The following is a 25,285-nucleotide window of genomic DNA, read 5'->3' as shown; positions in this document are numbered from 1 at the left end:
GCATATTTATCATATAGCCTTTCTTGAAGTGGAAATTTATTGCTGTATATTTAGAATCCTCTCTTATGTTCTGCTGTGTGATGGCAATACTCCTTTCTTATTTTGTATTTGAGTTTCAATAATTAAGTTTATAATATGTTTCTTTTTCTTTTCTTATTGTGTATTTAAATTTTATTAAGTGAAAAATAAATTAAAAAAAACAAAAAAGAAAGAAAGAATATTTCAAAAGACTCAGTATTAAAACTCTCAGAGCATTGACTCAAGTTCAGTATTAGCCATCCCAAATCCCACTAGCACCTGCTGCCCTTTTAAGGGATAAGTTCTTAACTGGACTATCATTTTTTTAAAATCTTATTTAATATTTTATTTTCCCAATTACATGTAAAATAATGTTAACAGTTTTTTCAAATTTTGAATTCCAAATTCTCTGCCTCCCTTTCCATTCTCCACCTCACTGAGAAGGCAAGCAATTTGACATAAGTTATACATGTGGAGTCATGCAAAACACACTTGCATATAAGTCATTCTATGAAAGAAAACACAGACAAAAAACAAAACCAACCCAAGAAAACAAAAAAAGTAAGGAAAAAGTATCTTTGACTTGCATTCGGGCCCTACCAATTCTTTCTCTGGAGGATAGCACCTTTCATAATAAGTCCTACAGAACTGTACTGGATCATTATACTGCTGAGAATAGCTGTCATTTATAGTAGATCATCATACAATATTGCCGTTACTGTGTACAATGTTCTCCTGGTTCTGGTCATTTCATTTTATATCAATTCATGTTTTTTCTGGGAGTATCCTACTCATCATTTCTTTGCTTTTTCTTTTTTTTTTGTAGTCAATGGGGTTAAGTGACTTGCCCAAGGTCACACAACTAGTAAGTGTCAAGTGTCTGAGCCAGATTTGAACTTAGGTCCTCCTGACTCTAGGGCTGGTGCTCTATCCACTGTACCACCTAGCTGCCTCTGCTCATCATCTCTTAAAGCACAATAGAATTCCATCACAATCAAATACAACAATCTGTTCAGCCATTCCCCAATTGATGGACATCCGTTCAATTTCCAATTCTTTGCCACCACTAAAAGAGCTGCTATAAATACTTTCATACATGTACATCATTTTCTTCTTTTTTTTTTATCTCTTTGAGATACAGACCTAGTAGTGGCTTTGCTTGGTCAAAAGGTGTGCGTGGGGGTCAGAGCCAAGATGGAGGAGTAAATGCAGGGACTTACTTGAGCTCTCCCCCAAACCCCTCCAAATACCTATAAAAAATGGCTCTAAACAAATTCTAGAGCAGCAGAACCCGCAAAAAGACAGAGTGAAACAAATTTCCAACTTAAGACAACATGGATGGTTGATTAGAAAGGTCTATTGCACCATGGTGGGAGAGGAACGCAGTTCAGCGCAAGCTCACACAAAGACCAAGCCTCAGTGAACCTGGAGAAGTCCTAGAGGGCTCAGAGGCAACTGTTGTGGTTTCCAGACTTCTCAACCCACAAAAGCCAAAGACAACTTACAAGGTTAGTAGGAAAAGTCTGTGACTGTGGTGAAAGAGAAGCTTGGTCCCAGCCCTAGTCCTGGCTGTAGCCCTTGGGTGACTGCTGCTTCCACAGCTTCTGGTCCACAGACTGGAGGGGGGGGCAGATTGAGTAGCTGATGAGAGGGGGATTACAGGGATATCTTTGCTGGTGCTGAGGTAGATCCTCTTGCTTTGCTTATGCTTGGATCTGGGTCACAGTTCTGGGTGATGGTCCTGGGGTGAGGAGGAGTGCTGGCATAGTGGAGCTTTTAGTGACAGTGAAGAAGGAATCTTCCTCACAGTTCCAAGGCAGAAAAGAGTGCTTGTGGTCACTCATAGACCAGAGCACAGGACAGGAAAGGAGTAAACACCTTGCCTTTGATCATACTAACTTGGAAGAAATGAAAATTTACAGGTCCCTGGAAATATCTCTGAAAATAGCTGCAGAAAATCCCTGAAGCTTGGGACAGTACATTCTCCACACTGGAAGCAGACCCCTACCTTCACAAAGAGTTCAAAACTCAAGAAATTGGCTGGAATCATGAAAAACCTTCACACAAAAAGAAGTCAGACCATACAATCCTTCTTGGGTGACAAAGAAGATTAGAACATACAACCAGAAGAAGACAATGAAGTCAAAGCTCCTACATCCAAAGCCTCCAAGAAAAATATCAGTCAGTCCCAGGCCATGGAAGAGCTCAAAAAATTTTTTGAGAACCAAGTAAGAGTAGAGGAAAAACTAGGAAGAGAAATGAGAGTGATGCAAGAAAATCATGAAAAACTAGTCAGCAACTTGCTAAAGGAAACCCCCCCAAAAATACTGAAGAAAATAACACCTTTAAAAATAGCATAACCCAAATGGCAAAAGAGGTCCAAAAAGACAATGAAGAGAAGAATGCCTTAAAAAGCAGAATTGGCCAAATGGAAAAGGAAGTCCAAAAGCTCACTGAAGAAAATAATTCCTTAAAAATTAGAATGCAGCAATTGGAAGCTAGTGACTTTGTGAGAAATCAAGACATTGTAAAACAAAACCAATGAAAAATTAGAAGACATTGTAAAATATCCACTGGAAAAACAACTGACTGGGAAAATAGATCCAGGAGAGATAATTTTAAAATTATTGGACTATCTGAAAGCTATGATCAAAAAAAGAGGCTAGACATCATCTTTCAAGAAATTGTCAAGGAAAACTGCCCTGATATTCTAGAACCAGCAAGTAAAATGGAAATTGAAAGAATCTACCAATCACCCCATGAAAGAGATCTCCAAAGGAAAACTCCTGGGAATATTGTACTCAAATTCCAGAGTTCCCAGGTCAAGGAGAAAATATTGCAAGCAGCCAAAAAGAAATAATTCAAGTAATGTGGAAACACAATCAAGATAACACAGGATTTAGCAGTTTCTACATTAAGGAACTGTAGGGGAGGAGGGGCTGAGCCAAGAGGGAGGAGTAAAAGCAGTGACTTGCTTCATCTCTACCCCAAACCCCTCCAAATACCTCTAAAAATGTCTCTAAACAAATTCTAAAGGAACAGAACCCATAAAAAGACAGGGTGAAACAAATTTCCAGCTGAAGACAACTTGGATGGTTGATCAGAAAGGCCTATCATGTCAGGCAGAGAGAGAAATGCCAGGCAAAACAGGCCTCAGCAAACCTGGAGAACAGCCCTCAGAGGACTGAATCACTGGCAGCTGTGGTGGTTTCCAGATTTCTCAAACCAGAAAAGCCAAAGACAACTTAGAAAGTCAGGAGGAAAAGTCTGTGACTGTGGTGACAGAGAAGCAAGGTCCCAGTCCAGTCCCTGTGTGCAGACCAGGGGCGGCATATGCTTCTAGAGCTTCTGGTCCACAGACTGTGGGGGAATTGAGTGCCTGATCAGAGGGGGATTGCAGGGATCTCTTTGCTGGTGCAGAATTCTCTTGTTTGCCCATGCTTGGATCTGGGTCACATTTCTGGGTGGTGGTCCTGGGGCAAGGAGGAGTACTGGTGTAGTGGGCTTGTGGCAGTGGGGAAGAAGAAATCCTCTTCACAATTCCAAGGCAGAAAAGAGTGCTTGTGGTCACTCATAGACCAGAGCACAGGCCATGAAAGGAGTAAACACCTCGTCCTTGATCACACTACCTTGGAAGAATTGAAAGTTTATAGGTCCCTAGAAGTATCTCTGAAAACAGCTGCACAAAAGCCCTGAAGCTTGGACAGTACATTTTCCATACTGGAAGCAGACCTTTACCTTAACAAAGAGCTTAATAGTCAAGTAATTGGCTGGGAATATAAGCAAACAGCACAAAAAAGTCAGAGCATAGAATCTTACTTTGGTGATAAAGAAGAAATCAAAACATAAAACCAGAAGAAGACAACGAAGTCAAAGCTTCTACATCCAAAGCATCCAAGAAAAGTACAAATCAGTCCCAGGCCATGGAAGAGCTCAAAAAGGATTTTAAGAAGCAAGTAAGAAAAGTAGAGGAAAATTTGGAAGAGAAATGAGACTGATGCAAGAAAAATCATGAAAAACTAGTCAACAACTTGCTAAAAGAAACCCTCCAAAAATACTGAAGAAAAAAACACCTTAAAAAATAGCGTAACCCAAATGGCAAAAGAGGTCCAAAAAGACAATGAGGAGAAGAAAGCCTTAAAAAGAAGAATTGGCCAAATAGAAAAGGAAGTCCGAAAGCTCACTGAAGAAAATATTTCCTTAAAAATTAGAATGGAGCAATTGAGAGCTAGTGACTATGAGAAGTCAAGACGTTTTAAAACAAAGCCAAAAGAATGAAAAAATAGAAGAGAATGTCAAATATCTCATTGAAAAAACAACTGACCTGGAAAATAGATCCAGGAGAGATAATTTAAAAATTATTGGACTACCTGAAAGCCATGATGAAAAAAGAGCCTAGACATCATCTTTCAAGAAATTATCAAGGAAAACTACCCGATATTGTAGATCCAGAGGGTAAAATAGAAACTGAAAGAATCCAATGATTATCTCCTGAAAGATCCCCAAAGGAAAACTCTTAGCAATATTGTAGACAAATTTCAGAGTTTCCAAGTCAAGGAGAAAACATTTCAAGCAGCCAGAAAGAAACAATTCAAGTATTGTGGAAACACAATCAGGATAATGCAGGATTTAGCAGCTTCTACATTAAGTAACTGGAGGGCTTGCAATATGATATTCTGGAGGGCAAAGAAGCTAGGATTAAAACCAAGAATCACCTACCCAGCAAAACTGAGTATAATTCTTCAGGGGAAAAAATGGATATTCAGTGAAATAGAAGACTTTCAAGCATTCTTGATGAAAAGACCAGAGCTGAATAGAAAATTTGACTTTCAAAAACAAGACTCAGGAGAAGCATGAAAAGGTAAACAGGAAAGTTAAATCATAAGGGACTTACTAAAGTTGAACTATTTTCATGCCTACGTGGAAAGATTATGTTTGTAACTCATGAGACCTTTCTCAGTATTAGGGTAGTTGGAGGGAATATATATAGATAGAGAGCACAGGGTGAGGTGAATGTGAAGGGATGATATCTAAAAAATAAAATTAAGATGTGTGGGAGGATTGTAGGGGAGAAGGAGAAGGGGAGAGGTAGAATGGGGTAAATTATCTCAAATAAAACAGGGAAGAAAAAGCTTTTACAGGGGAAGGGAAGAGGGGGGAGGTGAGGGGGAATGAATGAATCTTACTCTCATTGGATTTGCCTTAAGGAGGGAATAATGTACACACTTAATTGGGTGTGGAAATCTATGCTAGCCTGTAGGAAAATAAGGGGGAAGGGAATAAGAAGGAGGAATGATAGAAGGGAGGGCAGATTGGGGGAGGAGGTAATCAGAAGCAAACACTTTTGAGGAGGAACAGGGTCAAAAGAGAGAATAGAATAAATGGGGCGGGATAGGATGAAGGGAAATATAGTAGTTTTTTACAACATGGCTATTATTCAAGTCTTTTGCATGACTACACATGTATAACCTGTATCAAGTTTCTTGCCTTCTCAATGAGGGTAGGTGGGCATGGAGGAATGGAGAAAATTTGGAACCCAGAGTTTTAAAAATAAATGTTAAAAATTGTTTTTACATGCAACTGGTAAATAAGATATACAGGCAATGGGGTATAGAAATCTATCCTGCCCTACAGCAAAATGGAAGAGAAAGGGAATAAGAGATGGAGGGGGTGATAGAAGAGAGGGCAGATCAGGGGAAGGGGTATTCAAAATGCATGTCATCCTTGGATTGGGGAAGGGGAGAGGTGGGGAGAAAATTTGGAATTCAAAATCTTGCAACTAAAAATAAATAAATGAATAAGTGGGTGAATGAATGGATGAATAAATGAATAAATAAATAAATAAATAAACAAATGAATGAATGAATGAACAAAAGAATGAATGAATGAATGATGTAGGTAAACTATATCTACAGCATCCACCTCATCTACCAGTTTAGTAACAGTGTTAATAAAAAGTCCATGAGGTCAGCCTGCCATGACCTGACCTAGAGGAAGCTGTGCTGGCTTTTTGTAATCACTATTTCCTTTTCTAGGTGCTCCCTGATTATCTCTTTAACTCAGTCTTTCATAGTAAGACTGGGAAAGGAAAAGTGTGTAGTCACCCAGGAATTATCTCAACAGTTATTCTGAGGTTCAGCAAAGACCAGGCATCCCCAAGGGTCTGGCCTTCCTGAGATCTTATCAAGGAAGGGACTCTAGAGGAACTTCTGAGCCTCCTTAGACCTGTCCTTGGCCAGAACCCAATATAGGACCCACCCCCCTTTCTTTTTAATGAGTCCTATGATTTTATTGACACAGGGAACTCTCAGTGAGGAAATTCTCCTCACTGAGGCAAAGTAAAAACTGGTCTGAAACTTAGTTTTAGAGAGTTTCCTGGAACATTGAAGAGCGAAATGATTTGTCCATGGTCATACAGCCAATTCATGCTGGAGTCAGAGTTGAACCCACATCTCCTGACTCCAAGGCCTATTATGGTGTTACCTCTTAAAGACTCCCACTTTATTGAGGCTTCATGAACTTGGTGGGTTCCCATGAGCCTACCAACAGGCGTCCCTGCCACTCACTTCCTATATCTTGCTGTTATCCTCCAACTCAATTCCTGCCACCTCATGTGCCCCTGCCCTTCCCAAGGATGAAGGTTTAGGTTCTTTCCTGTGGTACGGTGAACTCAATGTGAAAATTTGGTACTGGAACAGAAGTGACTGTGTTCTTAGGTAAATTTCCATGCTCCCAACAGGGATGGGGGAAGATCGGTAGAGCATCCTATATCATTGGACCTCCAGAAACCTACAAGATTGTGGGATGAATCTTGGATTGGGCTGATGACCTCAGTCATTCTTTACCCAAGCCTGTGGTGTTATGTGGGGCAGTTCCCACAGCCAGCCCTGTCTCCTAATGCTAAGTTATCCCAAACTCATCACTCCATTAACCCCCAACCCTATCCATTCCCCAAATCTTTGAATCCCAAACCTAAGAACCCAAAGGTATTGACTTTTACCTTTTCTGATCCTAGGAACTTCACCTTCCAATTGCAAGAAAGTCCCCAAACCTGAGAAACTGTTGGACCCAGGGCGCTTCCCCCAGCCCCAAGAACAGCCCTAATCCTTGGGTCCCCCTGAACCTTGTCAATAATCATGTTTTCCCTTTCCTGTAGCTATGGGACTCATGCCCTCAATTTCTTTCCTAAGACATATCTAAAGAGCAATGAGCCCTGACTTTGGTATCTAAAGTCCTGGGGGAGGTGAAGGGTTAATGTATAAGATCTTCCCTACCCACAGCCCAAGCCAAGGGACAAGAAACTTCTCTAACGTGTTGTTCTGGGATTTGTTTTAACTCAGACCCACCTTGGGGAACTATTCCTTAAAAAACAAGTCTTGAGGTAAACATCCAGGGACCTGGCCAGTTCCTGGGTATTGATCTGAGATGTTTTTGACATAACAAAGATTGTTCTTGAGGTCAGAGAGCTTCAGTCAAAACTTTTGGATCTTTAGGATTAATCACCTATTCCTTGGCTTCTTGCCTTCTTTGTGTAAGGATGATTAAAAAGGTCTTTCTTGGGAAAGTGACTTTGGGAGTCTCCCTCAGAGAGGACGCTCTGCGATAGGGACTTTCCCAACTGAGACCCTGACGGCTGTAGTACAGGATGCCCCCAGCCAGATGTTCAGGACTTGGTGCTTCCTCTGACTGGCGATGTATTTCGTCTTCTTTATCTCTCTATCTTTCTGTTAATAGTTTTTGCCTCTAAGATTGTATAATCATATGTAATCACATTTATGTACATGTATGTTTATGATTATTGTCATTATTAAATCATTTACAAGCTAGGAAAAGTGTGAACGTGTCTTTGTGGGTACAGATCCGAACCCATGAAATAAATTATAAGTGCTGTGCAGCCCAAACACCCTACTGTTACAGGAGGGGAGAAGGGTCTAGAGCAGAATATCATTTAGGGGACTTAAAGACTCAAGATCTTCACTCCTAGGATGAGGGATGGATTACTTGCCCCTCCTTACTCTGCCCCCATCACCCTTTTCCTGAAGAGGACATCAGACACTGCTGAAAGGGTCAGGGGGAGGTCCATACCTGGCTGGAAGGACCCTGAGCCTCAAATGCCACGTGTCTGGCTTTCAGTTCAATACAAGCCGACTAGGCTGATACCTTTGGGCTGCTGGACATTCCCCATTGTGGCTGACCAGCCTCGACAGCACATTTTCAGAAGCCAGAGAAGACCTAGCAGGTAGGACACAAGCAGCATGATTTTTCTCAAGATTAAAGACCTTAGTATTGGAGACTTTAGCTACTATCATTGCACGAGGAGGGTGTTGACATTTGGTTCTAGGACAAAAGTGGCTGTGGAGCCTGGTGAGTACTCCTCTGTCTCTGTCTTAGGGAAACAGACCTTGCAAGACCAGGTCTGATCCTAGGTCACATAGTTGCTGGTGCTCAGACTAGAACCAAGATTCTTCATTTCTTAGACCCTTCTCTCTACCACAGGGTGCTGTATGAACATGCACAGCTAGCATACCCATTCTAGATATTAATTCCTAGGGATGAACTGTGGTAGGTGATTGAAGGACTCTGCATTCCCCATAATAAGGCTAATGGACTTGGGATACCCAGATGTGAAGCTCAGAGACCTGTAAGCTCCAGTAAAAACCAGGAGTGGGAAGAAGTTGTGAGGGAGAAAAGGGGCTGTGGTCTGGGGGCAGCACAGACATGTGAGCTGGGGATGAGAGAGCCAGCTTTCGGCTGGGTCCAGGAAGCTGGGGCTGAGGTCTAGTTTTCACAGTTATTTGGTCACATGAACTCACTTCTCACACATGGGGTTCAGGTGAGAGAGGGGTGGGAAACAAGATTGAAGTTTGTTTTTCATAGTTACTTGGTTTCATGTTTTTGCTCCCCACACATGGGGCCAGGCCAAGGCTTACAGGGGGGCCAGGAAGTGGGTAAAGTTTGCTTTTTACTGTTATTTGGTCACACATGTACATTCCCACACTTGTATCTGGGTTGCAGGCTGGCAGGGTGCTCTGTAAGGGCCAGCTGAGTGACAGGAAGTCATGGTTTGATTGCAGACTCTTGGGCCCCTCTGTCACCCAGTGTGTTCCTGGTGAGGAATCAGGATGCTGTGGCCTGCCTGGTCAGTGACTTCTACCCCAAGGAACTCCATGTGTCCCAGGCATCCCTTGGGGACTTAGTCTCAGCCCAGGCCCTCACTGGGGCTCCCACAGCCCATGGCACCTACAGTGCCATCCAGATGGGCAGGGTTGGTGAGAATGACTTGACAATCTGCTCAGTGCAGGACCTTGGGAAAGAGATCCTTGTGTCCTACCAGCCAGGCATGAGCAGGCCCTGCCTGGGCATGGGAGAAGGGGCATCTTGTGCTTTGGAAGTGTTTTCCAGATCCCTGAGGGACAGAAACAGGGGCAGGAGCAGGAATTGGGGGGAAATGAAGTAAAGTGAAGAGGAGGTTTCTGGTTAGGGAACAGAGGCATAGACTGGAGCTGGAGGTCTTGGGTAGAAAGAGCAATTCCAGACCAGTGTTTCCTGACTGGGAGTTGGGGGAGGAATCCATAGATAGAGGAGGAGATTCCTGGGATAGATGAGGGGGGAGCCTGTCTGATGAAGGATGTTCCAACCTGTAGAGAGAAGTCCTGAGCCAGGGAGGAAAGTCCTGGGCTCCCTGAATCCCCAGGCCGTGGCTGATTCTATCTTTCTGCCTCCAGACACTGGGATCACCCCTTAGCTGGAACCATTCTGCCATGACCAGGAACTCAGAGTTAAAGGTAAAAGGTGAAAGGGCAGAGATAATGAAATCAACTTATCCAACGTGATCAGAAGGGAGAAAATCCTACCAGTCTTATAGTCTCCATGTCTCCCACTCTGACAATGTGATGCCCCAGGGTTCCTCATGGCCATGACCAATGCAAAGCCTGATACAAACAGCCAAGGTATGTGATAGTTCAGGACTCAGAACATTTACAGAAAGACTCAGTGTGAGTCATAGATTGGAGCTCATAGATTGGAGGGAGTGATGGCCTGGTTCTTCAGACTGTGTGAAGATCCAAAGTTCAGGAAACATGTGAGTCCAGGGCTCAGGGTAGGGAGTAGCTCATTTCTATTCTCCCTGGCCTTCTCAGCTGCTATTCATCCCGGGATGGTTCCCACATTCTCCCTTCTCTGCTCCTGGTTTTGGGATGCTGAGTCTCAGTGGAGGAAATCTCTAACCTGAATTAGCTTCATTCATTACAGATTTATGCCATAGCATCTCAGCTGGGTCCTCACTCTGAATTTATATTTATTCAACTTTTCTTTAGTCATCATGATGAATAGAGAATAGACCTTCACATTAGGCAAAGCTGGGTTTAAATCCTGCCTCTGAGATATACTGGCTGCGTGCCCCTGGGCACATTGTTGTGCCAGGCTGCTCTCTAAGATAATGATTTGCAGAGCAAGTACAAACCTGCATTGGTGGAGGGAGCTATATGCAGGATTTCCCCTCTTTGCTATCTTTATTCCCAATAATAACAGTTACAAACTTACTCTTCTCCTCTACCCCCTCATGAGCTCACATCTCCCACAGCTTTGGAAGATATCTGGGCATTCTATTTCCTTAAGGAGCCTCAGGCCCTCCTGCGGCAACCTATGGGATCCTATGGGATGCTATGGGATCTCTCTACTGGTTCTCCCTCTCATGCTTGTTCCTTTTCAGCTTTGACTAATATTTGCCAACATATATTCAGCATTTTAAGGCCTCCAGATTACATACACCATCTCATTTGAACCTAAGTGCCCTGTGAGGGACTTACCAGAATTATTGCCTCCTCCCCATTCTTATAAAAGAGGAAACTGAGTTTCAGAGAGATTTACTAATTTGTCCATCATTACACAGTTGGTCAAAAGGGCAGCCAGTGGCTTAGTGGATAGATCATTAAGCATGGAATCAGGAAGACCTGAGTTCAAATCCAGCTTCAGATATTTTCTAGCCATGTGATCCTGGACAAGTCACTTAACCTCTGATTGCCTGACAAAATGGATCCACCAGAGAAGGAAGTGGCAAACCACTCCAGTATCCTTGCCAAGAAAACCCCAAATAGGGTCACAAAGCGTTGGTCAGTATTAAACAACAACAACTACAACAACCACACACCGTTGGTAGATGTTAGAGGCCGGATTCTAAGTTGCAGTTGGCTCTTCATTTCAGGAAAGTCATTTCAGTGATTATTGAGAATAAACTTGAGTGGTGAAAAGCCTCGGGCAGGGAGACGCAAATAGAAGGCTTCATAATAGTCCTTCTTGACTCTAAGTCTACACTCTTTCTAATTCATAGCACTGACCACGAGGAATCCCTAGTGCAGTCTTTACCATTGAGCCCATCTCCCACTGCCTCCTCCAGGGCCTTGCTCCATCTCCAATGTCTCCTTTACTCCTAGTTCCTTCCCTCTGATGATGAACTTGGGTCTTCACAATTCCCTTTACCGTAATTACCCACCCACTTCTGTGGCCACACTTCTCTCCCCTTCATTGCTAAAATTCTAGGAGTTGTCATCACTAACTCCAGTCACTTTCTCCCCAAGCCCTTCCCATCTGTCTTCCACACTCCTCCCTCTGCTCAGCAAGTTCTCTCAATGACCTCCTAACCATCAAATCCAGAGGCCTCTTTCAGTCTCCATTCTCCTTTAACTGCGCTGCAGCTTTTTATGTAGATTATCACCTATGACTGAACACCTTCTCCTCCACTGTCCTCCAGAGACACTGCATTATCTTTATTTTTCACTCCCCTTTCTAACTGCTCCTTCTGTATCTTCCTCTCTAGATTCTCTTTAGTGTGGATGATTCTTAAGGACCAATCCTGGACTTTCTTCTCTTCTCTTTCTTTTGTCAATCTTCTTCACTCCCTTGGCTTCACTACCAAATCTGTGCTGGTAAATCACAAATCTTATCTCCAGGCCTTTACCTCACTTATGAGTTCCAAGACCACACCTCCAAGTGCCTTCAGAACATGTCTACCTGTATAGTATACTAGTCCCTCAAATTTTACGTGTCTAAAATGGAGCTTATTCTCTTTCCCCCTATGTTTGACATTTCCCCTTGTTCTGTTGTTGTTCAGTTTACCCCTTCTCCTATGTTGTATCTTTGGGGTGATCGTTGATTCTTCAGCTCTCTTCAGTCTTATATCTTATTAGCCACCAAGTCCTGCCAATTCTGCTTCTACACCATCTTTTACTCCTGTCTGTACCTCTTTATTCTTAACGTCATCTTGCTAGTAAAGGCCCTAATTATAATATTCCTGGATTGTTGAGGTAGTTCCCTGATATGTCTTCCCAATTCTGCTCTCTCCTCCACATCACAATACAATCATCAGAATAATCTTCCATATGTATGGAATATATATATATATATATATAAACATAGTCAATTCACATCTCTGTTCAGAAATCACTAGTGGCTTCCTTTGGTCTCCCACAAAATGTCCAAACTCTGTTGTTTGGCATTCAAGGCCCTCCACCATCTGGTGCTACCCTGATCTCATTTTACTCTTCTCCATATAGTCTAAGCTGTTATCCTTCTGGCCTACCCATAACCCACTGAACGTGCCATCTCCCTGTTTACTTCCTTGCATTTCTTCAGGTTTTTCCATTTGTGTTCAATAACCTCTCCATGTCCCTCTCTTGGTTTGTTGAATTCTTGCCCACCCTTTTAAATCAGATTCAAATTCTGCCTTGTCCATTAATTCTTCCTTGAAGCCCCAATTCTATAGTGGCTTTTTCCCTCAGACTTCAGATAGCAGATTTTTTCACCTCTCTAATATACTTGTATAATATTGTGTAGTATAATTATCTGTGTTTGTGCCTTATGCTTCTACCAAACTGTCACCTTTCTGAAGGCAAGTACTCTGTATCATCAAAACATTGTATCTCACTGAACATACAACATAGTACTTGGTGACATTTTTAATAAATGTAAGTTTAACAAATAGATGAAAGAAATAATGAAGAAATAAAGAAAGCCAGGTTCAGAACCTGTGGTATCTTCCTAGGGGCTGAGAAGAAGAATAAACCAAATTTCAGAGTATGTGATAGTCTCAAGATCAGTGTAATAACCCAGACACTGGAATGTGTGATCACTTGGGGAAAAGAGTGCAATAACTCGTGTTCAGTGCTTGTGATAGCTTGGGACAAAACGTTAGAATAAACAAGTGACCAAAGTATTCAGGCTCAGTGTATGTGATGTCTTAGGGCTCAGTGCCAGGGATGAGTCATTGTTTAGGGTGTGATTTGCTTTGGGCTCAGATTCTGAGATGTCTCTTAGTTCATTGTGTTTGATAGCTCAAAACTAAGATTCCATATAATAAAACAACACTTAAAGCATGTCGTGGTATGCCACGCTGGGGCAAAGTATTTGTGAATACACAGCATGTATGTAATATTCCCTTCTGTAGAGAAAGCTGACAACATGGGCTTATTTTCCTCAGACAGTAGGGTCCCGTCATTGATTCCTAATTAAGTCCAAAGATACCTTTCTCCCCTTACCCTAACCTCTCTCTCTTATAGCAGGAGAACCACGACCTGAGCAGGGGAACCAGGTGCTCCTTGGACTGCTGGGATTGAGAATGTTATTGATGAAGACTGTGGCTATCAACAACCTGCTCACCGCCCTGGTCTTGATTTTTGATCTTACCACCCCATGAAATTATCCCATTAATCCTTGTCTATTTTCTGCTCCCTCAAATTTCCATTCAGCTGTCCTACCCAACCCCAATTCATACTCAGCCTCTTTTTTCTCAGTCTTCTCTCTGTCCTTTCATCCCCCCCACAACCCTAACCTTACGATCTCATGCCTATTCCCCTAGGCATTTCATAGTCTTCTCTCTGCTTTCATCCCTCTGTTCCCTTAGATTTTTCTTTATTTTTCAAGTCTCCTCTCTTGCCTATTATTCTTTCTGTCCCTATGACGTCCCTTTTGTGTGCAGAAAGGGGGAATGAACAGAAGGGAACAAGCTGCTTCTAGATGAGTTTGACCTCTCACTCCCTGACACTTGACTTCTGACTTTAGTTTCTCTAGAAGCCTGGGAAACAACATTGTGGGAGCCACCATTTGGACCCTGCTGTGACCATTTGAGTCCCAGAATTATCCCAGTGACCCCAGTCACATTCATTCATTCCTGAGATTCAGAATAGTCAATTCTGAGTGTGTGTCCCCTGAAATAGTCAAGACATTCCTTTCTTAGAGGTCGTGATATAGAAGTGGGAGTGGGGGGGGGACGGACAGATTATCATAGCCCAGATTCTCCAGGTTTCCATAGCTTGGGTAGCAGCAACAATTCCCACTATTACCTTTTTTCCCTATATGAGGCTTATTTTGGGGGTACACACCAGGTTGCAACCTCCAGTTCATGTTCTTGGGATTGTGGCCATGTGGGCTGCTTGGAGTCAGTAGGGGTCACGTACCATGACAGAAGTTAGGCTGTGAAGGTTGGGGATGAGTGAGGGAGAAAATCAGCCACATCATCTTCTAATGCTTACTTTCTCTTACCATGTCCCTGGGGAGGTCACCACCCTTCATTCTTATAGTTGAGGAAGAAATCACGTGGGGGAGGGATCTTAATTTCCATCAGGATAAACATGTGTCAGATGTATGGAGGAACTTCCTGGTGCAAGATCTTGAGTCCCTAATGTTATCTATGTCCTATCCCTGTCCCCAAGGCTATTCCTGAGGTAAGGAGCATAAGGATACTTTAGGACACAACTCAGAGCCTAGATTTCCTCTGAGATGCAACTGAATCTAATTAGAGTCCTTTGCACCCTCAAAGATCAAATGTTAGTGTTGTGTGAATCACTGTTTCCCTGGTAAGAGAGGAAATGCAAGGAAGGCCCAGGAATACACACTTCTAAAAGGAATCCAGGAGACCCAGGGGTCCAAGCAGGGAAAAATCCTAATGGGAGACAAGGACACATGGCCAAGAATGGGAATGGATAGGACAATCCCTCGGGCTGTGGGAGAAAAGAACAAGGGAGTGAGTTGGGAGTCCTGGAGTTGAATTTAGCCTCAGATGCAGACACTCTTTTGAAGGAAACAAGCATTTATTAAGTGATTACTATGTGCCAGGAACCATACCAAGCTCTGGAAATACAAATATAAGAAAGAAGAAAGACAGTGCCTGCCCTCAAAGAGTTTACATTCTAATGTGAGAAGACAACACAAAAGGGAGCTAAAAGGGGGGAAAGGGAAAGGATGAAGACACTCAAGGGAATGGTTTTGAAGTACAAAAGCCAGAAGCAGAGCCAAGAAGAGGATAAAGGCCAGCCTGAGAACCTCCACAAAATGGAGACTTGAAGAGGAATTCACCGATAGGATTACAGGGTGGGCCCCAAAGAGACATATTCTAGGTTGAAGAGATTGCAGGCACTTTAGGATGTGGTAGGGTGAGGGGCCCTGGGTGTTAAAGGAAGTCTAGAACGAGGCAATGTTGAGACATGGTTTTGAAGACCAGAAGCCAAGAACAGTCTCCTTGGTCCCAAGTGTGAGAAAAAACAAACAAATTTTAAAAAGCCACATATGAACAAAGAAATGTTCCAAGATTAAACTTGTTGAGTGAGATAATGCCAGAGGAGTATGGGAAAACTGACATGCCATCTTTCCTGAGCTCCAATCAAATAAATCAATTATCTGAGGTTCATGAGGGGTGAAACCTGTAAAACTTTGGTCTGGGTATCAACCTATTGTGATGAGGTCATAATGAGGGTGTCAGGCTGCCTTGATGGGCATGAGGTGCTGATGTGGTGTTTGGGTGCTTATGCTTGGGTGCTTGTACTTGGACCCCAATTTCTCCCTAGCCTCAGAAACACTGTCCCTGATAGTTTCTCCCCAGCCCAAGAACCCTGTGCCTAGCAATTACTCATGAGTGGGCCCCAGCAAGACCCTTATCTCTCTCCTGGTGCAGTTCCAAACAGCACCTGAAGGATTTATTAGTTTAAACCGGCTTTGCACTGGGTCATAAGGACATTCTTACCCACTACTATACTATCCTACCACCCTACCTTATTATCTACATCCTGGGCTCCTCATTAACTGTATTCTAGACTTAAGACTCCCTATATCTCTCTTGTCAAACAAGACATTGACTAGTGGCGGACTCGACAACTCTCAGTTACCCCTGAACTCTAGTTGACTTAGTGATGTAGCAGGCCTAAAAACCACACCTCCGTGTGGCCCCCCTTGTGGGATTTTCCTAATGAACTCTGGGTAAAACGCCTGCGCAGTAGGTACAAGAAGTGCATGTTCTTTTAAGAACTGACTGCTCCTTAACCACTCCCTAATCCCACCCTGAATCCCCTAGTTAGCATATTTGGCACATGTTTTATTGTATTTTATCCTATATAAACTTTAACTGTACCTCTCTAAGGTTGCAGGATCCTTTAAGAATCCTTGCCCGCTGAAAAGCATAACAATAAACTTTGCCACCTTGGCTTAAAGAATGCTTGAGTCTGTGAATTCATTCCAGATGACCCATGTACTTCAGTTTTGAGGGGTCACAACCTCTCAACCTCTCACACTGCAACAGTGCTAGAAGTGACGATTGGGGAATGAGATGCCAGGGACAAAGACATGCCAACATCTTCCTTGTTCATGCTTGCTCCCTGTATTCTGAGCCTACTACTGTTCTCAAGGCTCAGGGCCCAAATAAGCTGAGGCCCAAATCCCAGCCCCTATCAAACCCAGTTCCTCTTGTGTACCTTCCCTGCTCAACCCTGCGTGTGGGAAAAAAATGACCCTCTGATTATTGAAGCTTGTGGCAGCTCAGGAGTTATTAGGTAGTTAGACAGCAGGCAGGAAGCAGCTTGCTAGAACCCAAAAGAAATGCTGACCTGGCACAGGCTTTTGTTTAAGCTAGTAGGGAGGGGCCTCCCCAGAGCATATAAGAGCCACTCAATCTACTCTTTTTCAACCTTTCATTTCTGAAGGAATAACTAACATTTACATAGCAGCCATGTGCCAGGCACTCTCCCAAGCAAATAAAAAATATTACAACTGGGAGTAGGTGCTATTATCCTCTCCATTTTACAGATGAGGAAACTGAGGCAAATAGATGTCAAGTGACTTGACCAGGGCCACCCAGGGTCTGAGGTCTAATTTGAACTCAGGAATTCTTGACTCCAGGCCCTTCACTCTATCCACTGCGCCATCTAGTTGTTCCAAGCCTTGTATTTTCTGTTTCTACATGGGGTCAACAAGTCCTTCATCCTGACACTGCGGCTTGAGAATGATATCCTTAGCATCTCATTAAAGGAACCACTTGCTTTCACAGCTGGATTCCAAGGGTTTAGCTGTGCCAGGTCAGGTCCTTGCTTGAAACAACTGTCACACTTGACAGGAGTATGTGCAATGTTCAGGCAAGAGGTTCAGAAAGAACAGAAGTCAGGAGAACATGACCTATCCCCTCCCTCTGAAGCTAAATTGGCTTAATATGGCCCCTAGTATGTGGTCACACAACGACTATGGACCCTGTGAGATAAATCCCATCTTGGGTTTGGGAAGGATGCTTCATTGAGCGTGAGGACATAGATAGATGGAGCCATAAAGATAGGAACCTACAGGGACTAAACAGTGGAAGGGAGACTGCCCCTTGGCTGCTCTTACTGCAATAAATAGGCAAGAGAGGAAATAGACTGCCTTTGCTAGGATGTAAAGGAGGAAAGGGTAACAGGAGCTTGTTCTGGGCTTCCTGTAGGCTGGGTGACACCCCCCCCAACACCTCCTAAAGCTGGGTCTTCTAGAGCTGAGTTTGGGGAACCATAGGATTTGGAAGGTAAGATTGACAGACATCGTATGGTGGATGGGTGGTCAGATAATGGCAGGGTCCCTTGGAAACTCCAATCTATTGTCCACTCTGCTGCCAAAGTGATTTTCACAAAATGTATGTCTGATTCTGACCTTCCCACCTCCCAACTCAATAAACCCCAGTGGCTCCTTATAACCTCTAGGATCAAATATAAAATGCACCTTTTGGCATTTAAAGCCCTTCACAACCTAACCACTTTTTAACCTTTCCAGTCTTTTTACCTTTACTCTCCTAAATGTATTGTATGATCCAGAGACAATGGTCTTCACACACTCCACCCCACTTCCCTATTCCACGTCTTTTCACCTGGCTGTCCCCTATGTTTGGAATACTCTCTTTCCTTGAATGCAGTCTTCTGTTCCTTGGCCTTCTTTAAGATTCATCTCAAATACTACCTGCAGCAAGAGTCCTTTTCCAGTCCTCCTCAACCCCTCCCTCTTTAGCAAATGCTTTCTTTCTGAAATTGCTTTCCATTTACATGGCATACAATAAAGTTGTTTGCATGTTGTCTTCTCCATTAGAATGTGAACTCCTTGAGGGCAGGGACTGTGTTTTGGCCTTTCCCTGTATCCTTGATGTTTAGCACAGTCCCAAGCATAATAGTCAATGCTTAATAATATATATATTTTTAACTTTCTGACTGACTGAAAGGAAACTCCCCACAATCACCCTGGGTTGAGGAAGGGGTGCTCCATTTTGTAGTTTGGGTACAGACCTTTCACAACTCTTTTCCTTAAGGGAATGGGAAGAAGCCCACCTAGTTGTCATACCTAATCTAGCCTGTAAGGTGGGGTAGGTACCAGTCTAAGAGTCAAAGTCAGTGCCATATTCTTCTAAGGAACTGGATCAGTTACAAACCATATTCCTTCAGTGGCCTTGGGAGATGCTTCTCAAATGGCTTCTTTGACCACTGGACAATTGTGCTTGTTAAGTTAACTTTACAGACAGTGAATTGAAGCACCTGAGAGTCCTGACTACTAACCCCTTGATGCCATTGTAAGTTTAGCTAACTCCCTAAGTGGTGTGAGAGATGAACTCTCAGAGGTGAGGCCTCTTCAAAAGGTGAATAATTTTTGATTATTATTTTCAAAATCCTCCCCCACTCAGACCCTCTTTTTAAGCAGAAACAGAAAGAATAAGGCCTGCCCTACCCTCAACCTGAGCCATTTGCCCTTGGCTTCCCACCTCTTTCCTTGTCTTTGAATTTGGGGCCTGGAATGTAAGCCCCACCTCCCTGTTAGAATGTAAGCCCACCCCCAGTTAAGGGGGTAAGGGATAGTGGTGGGTGGAGACTTGTTTGCATAGTGGGCAGAGATTTGCTTTTATAAGGCGGCCCCTGTTACTCGGTCTCTCTCTCTCTCTCTCTCTCTCTCTCTCTCTCTCTTCTCTCTCTCTCTCTCCACATGTATCAAAGGAGCAGACAGCCATCTAGCGAGATTGTAAAAAAGGTAACCTTTGCTTTCCACCTTGAGAAGTCTCTGAGTTTAATTTGGGTTAGGGTTTCTGTCCCACACAGTGGGACCTCAGTAAGAGAATGCCATCCTGTTCCAGTGGGTAGTGTCGACCTGAAAGTTAGTTAAAGAGACAACAAGCTAGGTGATAAGTAAATTCGAGTACATATGTAGAATCAGAGCTTTAATTCTGATTGACTCCAGCAATTTTAGGACAACATTTAAATCCTGACTCAGGATGCTTGTGTTACTCAAAAAAAAAAAATACAACCTCCATATGTTTTTTAACATATAGCATGGGAAAGGAAGTTTCTTAGTTGAATAGGTGGTAAATACAATAAAATAGGAGAATGTCAAGGTGTCAGTTGAAATTATAGATCCAGCATATCTGTGTATCCCCTACATAACATATGTCCATAGATAAGAAAAGTCCCACTATTCAAGAGAGTGCCTGGTCCCAGGTATCCTGTCCTTAGTGATCACAAACAGGAAGAATGCCGGTCAGTTCCATCTGGTCCTGTAGTTGCTGACACAGGAAGAGGCATTCTTAGTTCACTCAGAAAAGATTAATTCAGGTTTTTGGCCCTATTGGGGCTCAACTGATCTTAAATGATTCTCAGTAGATAGGTCATTGCAGGTATAATGGCTCCCAAAGGGGGACTTCCCTCAGGAATCTAAACCAGGCCAGTAAACTGATCTCTTGATGTGGGCTGAAAGTTTCTGAAAGCAATGCAACAACTCCAGGTGGCCTCCTTGGTATATCTAAAATGGCTTAGGGCCTCTTTCCTGGGGGCTCCATGTGCCCTTACTCATGACTACCTCTGGAGAGATTTAGGACCTGGTGCTTGTGAACCTAAGGAACTTAGCTCAGGCAGATTTGGAGCATCAGGCCCTAAAGATGACATGATCTGGGGCAAAAGGACCCTGTGGCAAGCCATGAATGAAAGAGGTCCTGTCCTGTGGAAGCTATAGATTTGGCTATTAAAACCTGAGGCTCCTTAGGAGCAGCTAGGTGGAGCATAATAATAATTTTAGCTCTAATAATAACAATAATAGCAAGCATTTATATAGCATTTGGAAGATTTCAAAGTGCTTTATGAATATTATCTCATTTAATTCTCACAGGAATTCTTCTGGGAGAAAAGTGCTATTATTATCCTCACTTTACAGATGAGGAAACTGAAGCAGACAGAACTCGTGACTTGCCTGAAGTCACAAAGCTAGTAAGTACCTGAGGCTGGATTTGAATACAGGTCTTCCTGACTACAGTGCAAGGTCCTATCCACCACACCAGCTGGCTGCTCCCAATTTCTGAGCCTAGCATTCTATGAACCATTCCAGGTCATTCATTTATTCACTGTGACTGCCCAGAGGACAAAAATCTCTCCCTCCTCTCCGTGCTTACATAGTAGGACATTTCATCTGGCCTATGGGTACCTGAGAATCCAGAAAACTATTGGGTCTGTGGTGATAATGGTCTATTCCTAGACTCCTGGCACTGCCGCTGAACTACTAATGCCCTGGAATCCAGTTTCCTCAGAGTCTTGGGATGCAAAGAAAGAGAGATGACTGGAATGGGATAAACCAAGGACAGCTAAGAAGAGAAAGGCCAGACCTACCTTCTAATCTGTGCTGAGTTGGACTGTTATAGCTATAGTGTTCACCTCAAGATGCTGATCTATGCTCCAAGCACCCCCATGCCTCAGGACACGTGCTGCAGACCCAGTATCAAAACTCAAGGTGATTTTTTGAATACCAGCAGGGCTAGAAATGAGCCCTGCGGTCACAAGTATTCTGTGCTAACTCCCTTCTCCAGCCCAGGCTTATCTGTTTGCCTGATGCTCCACCTACTTCCAGCCACCCCCATGTGGGGCATGGGCAGAGCCCACTGATTTCAGCTGCCTTCTTAAAAACACTTCCTTCTGGGCAGAACTCCTATTTATGCAGATATTATCAGCTCTGGGCCACAATTGCTAACCCCAGTCTGCCTAGAGAGTCCTGCCAGGCTCAGCTCAGCAGCATGTCTGTCAGGACCCTCACCACTCTTTCCAGGATCTACCTCCTAGGACTGTTCTTCTCCATTCTCCCAGGTATCTGTCCTGTCTACACTGCTTCTCACCTCTTTCTCATCCTCTGTATGGAGCTGAGGCTCTAATTAGCTCCTAGACACCTCAACCCCTATCTCATCCCTGTCCTCTCTTCCCTGGGGGTAGTGGACTTGAAGTTTAGCTTCTCCTTCTTCTTGCTTGGTCTCCTTTCCCTGGAAACCTGGGCTGGGATTGGAATGTCTAATTAGCAGCTACTTGTCTCTGCCATGTTCCCTAAGCTCCCCTTCCCATGGAGGCTTTGTGTAGGACTTAATCTCTTTGGTTGTCCTCTGCAGGGTCCTGGACCCAGGTGCGACTAGTGGAGACAGGAGGCAAGGTGACAAATGAAGGCCAGTCTGTTACTCTGAACTGCAGGGCCTCTGGCTTTAACTTCAAGGAATACGCCATGTCTTGGCACTGGAGCTCAACTGAGAACCACAGGGAGTTAGTGGCCAGCATCAGCCCCAAAACTGGCAGTAACAGAGAGTACAGCACTAGAGTTCAGGGCAGGGCCTTCATCACCAGGAACAATGAGGCCCAAACTGTCTCCCTGACCTTGCACCAGCTGCGAAAGGAGGACTCAGGCAAATACCACTGTGCCAAACACACTTTGCTGGGGCCAGGCAGAGGCCTTGACACAAACCTGGGATTATAGTCCCGGATGCTGCTACTGTGCTATGCTGTTTGGTGCTCTGTGTGTGTGTGTGTGTGTGTGTGTGTGTGTGTGTGTGTGTGTAGGGAAAGGAAGAAATACATTGTGTTTGTGTGCTAAAGTAAGAGGCAGGGCTTTCCCCCCATCTCCATTGTTCCTCAGCACTCTTGTGACTCCAGCCACTGCTTCAGTCTCAGCTGATGGCCTCCTCCATCCTTCCTCAAGGGTGCCAGGTAGCCACACCTTCTGGGGCCAGGACCCCAGTGCTGATTCCTGGAAAAACAATCAGTGACTGGGAGCAGGTCGAATTTAGGCTGAAGTTCTGCAGTGAGAGCACATACTCTGTGCTCTGCACCTGGCCCTGGGATTGGTTCAACTGTGGGGACAAGTAGGAGAAGCAAACCTGGAGTTCATTCTGGCGGACCTCACAGCCTGGAGAGGCAGAAGAACTAACCACCTCTGCCCCTGGAGAGCTCAAAGTCTTAGCTTGAAGGAACTCATAAAGAATTAATTAGTTCCTGCCCTCAGAAAGCCTTTCTCACACTATTACCTTGTGAGGTTGAAGGTACAAGTATAAATTGCATGCCTATTTTACAGATGAGAAAACTGGTTCACATGAGGGAAGAGATCTGCCTGGAGTTACCAAACTTAAGCAATAGAGACCCAAGTCTGCTCCTGAACCTCCTACCTGCAGGTCCTCTGCCCCTTCCACTATACCTGGGGTCTCTTAGACCAGCTCTAGACAATGCATTGATCATTTGCTGGCCTGTAAGATCTCAGAAATCCTCCTTCTCAAGTTTTTTCAACCTCTGATTTGGATCTGGTAATGGGAAAGGCTCCAAAGGTGCTGTCAAGATGCAGCCTTCTTTAAATTTGTATTATAATTTTGTCACCATCAAATCCTTTGGGGCTTTCTCCGCTCCAGCTCTGTAGTCCAGCATGCTGTGTAAGACTCAGATGAAGAGGAATACACATAGCAAGGAGGAGCACAAGGAGAGATGACCAGCCTAAATTCTACCTGCTCCCAGTCACTATAGATGTGCTTCTCCAGGGCACCGAAGTCCCACAAGGCTCTCCTGCCAGTCTTTTAACCCCTTACCAAAGACTGTCACATTGGGGCAGCTAGGTGGCACAGTAGATAGATCTCCGGTCCTGAGTGAGGAGGACCTGAGTTCAAATCCAGCCTCAGACACTAACACTTACTAGGTTTGTGACCCTGGGCAAGTCATTTAACCCCAACTGCCTCACCAAAAAGCAACAAAAAATTTAAAAAAAAAGACTGTCACATTCCACACGTGCCATGCGATTAGGGGGAATCATTAAACAGCATCAGTGGAAACTGCTCTTTCGAGCCTTCCTCTTAGCTTCAGGAAGCAGTGATATGGAAGATAGGTTAGTGCCTCTTCAGGGCTATTGGTAGCAGCTGCTGCCTTCTTGACCCCACAGTCCAGCTCTGTCGCCTTCTCTGCTATATTACCTACCACCTATGGACCAAGGATTTCAAAGAAATTCCTTGGGGTGGCAGGAGGAAAGGGGAAGGGACATTACATCTGACCCTTGAAGGATAGGAAGGGATAAAGAGGGATTTAAATGGGGATTGAATAAGCAAAAAAACAGGCAGATCACCAAACTGTCATCCCTAAGGCCAAGGTTATTCACTGCTCGCAAATCTGCAGCAGCTCATATAGGATAAGAACTGAACTCCATAGGTCAGCACTGAAAAGTCCCCTGTAGGTTTTCCCCCTTCTTGGCTTCTTACTCATAGTTCTCCTCTCCAGACTCTCAGCTCCAGCCCAATGGGATATTTCACTATCCCCCAAACCCATTTATGGATGTTCCCACAGCTCTTATCCTACCTGTGATATCCTTCTAACTGCCACCTCCCTCCCTCCATCTACCATTGCATCTTCAAGGCTCAACTTAAGTCTCAATTACTCTGGCAGGTCTTTACTGACCATTCTTGCCCTCCCTAACTGTTGTTATCTCCAAACTCATAATTGTCTTTCCAATGATGCTTTCCTCCGTATATTCTATACTACTTCCTTCTACCTATTTCATTTTGAAGAAGGAATTATCTCCTGGAAGCTGACCAAGGAACTCTGGGATTGGGAATTGTCCTCTCATGATGACCAGAGACTTAGTAACAGCATGGAAGGGAGTGTGAACAATGAGGACCTTGTACAAAGAGATATTATTTAGCACTCCATTCCCACATTCTCTCCACTTCCAAGATCTTCACCTTAAAGCAAGTTTCCATGATTCACCCGGATTGTTGTGATGTCCTCCTGTTTGGTCTTCCTGCTTCAAATTTCTCTCATGCCAAACCATCCAACACATAGCATGAGCTTTCCCTCATCTGATTCCCACCCCTCCTCAGTATTCACTTTTTTTTAAGGCCCTTGTCTCTAGCTGCCTTGCATTTTAGTTTTATTTAGTCTTATTTAGCCTCTGTCTTATTCCCTCAAATGATATCCTAGAGGGCAAGAAACAAGTCTGATTCTTTTGTATCTTTTCCCAATACCTAACACCTGTGGCCCTGCAAATAATAAGAACATAGTCAGTGTAGAACTGAAAAAATTTGAATTTAGAGTTAGGACAAGCTCATACTGTAAATGGCTTTGAATGCCAGGCTAAGGAGTTTGGGCTTTACCTTATAGGCAATATGATGTCATTGAAAGGTTCTGAGTAGTCAAATGATGTGATCACAGCCTCCTTGGCTTCCTTCAAGGCTGAGAACAGATACCACCTCCCATGGAAAGATCCGTTTCTGGATCTATCTCACTGGCAATGTTCTGTCCCTTCTCAAATTAATTTTAAAAATACATTTATTTAATATTTAATTTTCCCACAACTACACGTAAAAAACAATTTTTAATATTTGCTTTTTAAAATATTAAGTTCCAAATTCTTTCCCTCCCTCCTTTTCTCCCTCCCTCCCTCATTAAGAAGACAAGCAATTTAACATAGGTTATGTATGTGCAGTCATAAAAAACATTTCCATATTAATCATGTTATGAAAGAATACGTAGATTGAAAAAAAAAGAAAAACAAACAAAGTAAAAAGAAGCATATTTCAATCTGCGTTCAGACTCCATCAGTTGTTTCTCTGGAGATGGATAGCATTTTTCATCGTAAGTCCTTTAGAATTGTCTTGGATCATCTGTGTTGCTGAGAATAGCTAAGTCATTCACAATTGATTGTTGTACAATACTGCAGCTACTGTACACAATGTTTG

The 25,285-nt window shown here is 43.6% G+C and overlaps 2 long non-coding RNA genes and 1 pseudogene across 2 annotated transcripts in view; 2 read left to right on the top strand and 1 right to left on the bottom strand.

Annotated features, from left to right (window-relative positions):
• Positions 1 to 21,011, bottom strand: part of LOC144457061 (uncharacterized) — a 40,991-nt gene extending 19,980 nt beyond the window's left edge. Inside the window, exon 1 of the long non-coding RNA XR_013486377.1 lies at positions 20,931 to 21,011. This is a non-coding gene — a long non-coding RNA (uncharacterized LOC144457061). The remainder of the gene's footprint in view (positions 1 to 20,930) is intronic.
• Positions 6,760 to 9,475, top strand: LOC144457208 (immunoglobulin gamma-1 heavy chain-like; annotated as a pseudogene).
• Positions 19,245 to 25,072, top strand: LOC110214272 (uncharacterized). The gene is made up of 3 exons (XR_013486374.1): positions 19,245 to 19,308; positions 20,437 to 21,401; positions 21,695 to 25,072. It is a non-coding gene; the product is annotated as an uncharacterized LOC110214272 (long non-coding RNA).
• The last annotated feature ends 213 nt before the right edge of the window (positions 25,073 to 25,285 follow it).

This window comes from Phascolarctos cinereus, unplaced genomic scaffold (genome assembly GCF_003287225.1).
Source record: "Phascolarctos cinereus isolate Bilbo 61053 unplaced genomic scaffold, phaCin_HiC Scaffold_4;HRSCAF=312, whole genome shotgun sequence".
Lineage (NCBI taxonomy): Eukaryota > Metazoa > Chordata > Mammalia > Diprotodontia > Phascolarctidae > Phascolarctos > Phascolarctos cinereus.
The sequence above is the reverse complement of the archived record's forward strand: the minus strand, read 5'-3'. Positions and strand labels throughout refer to the sequence as shown.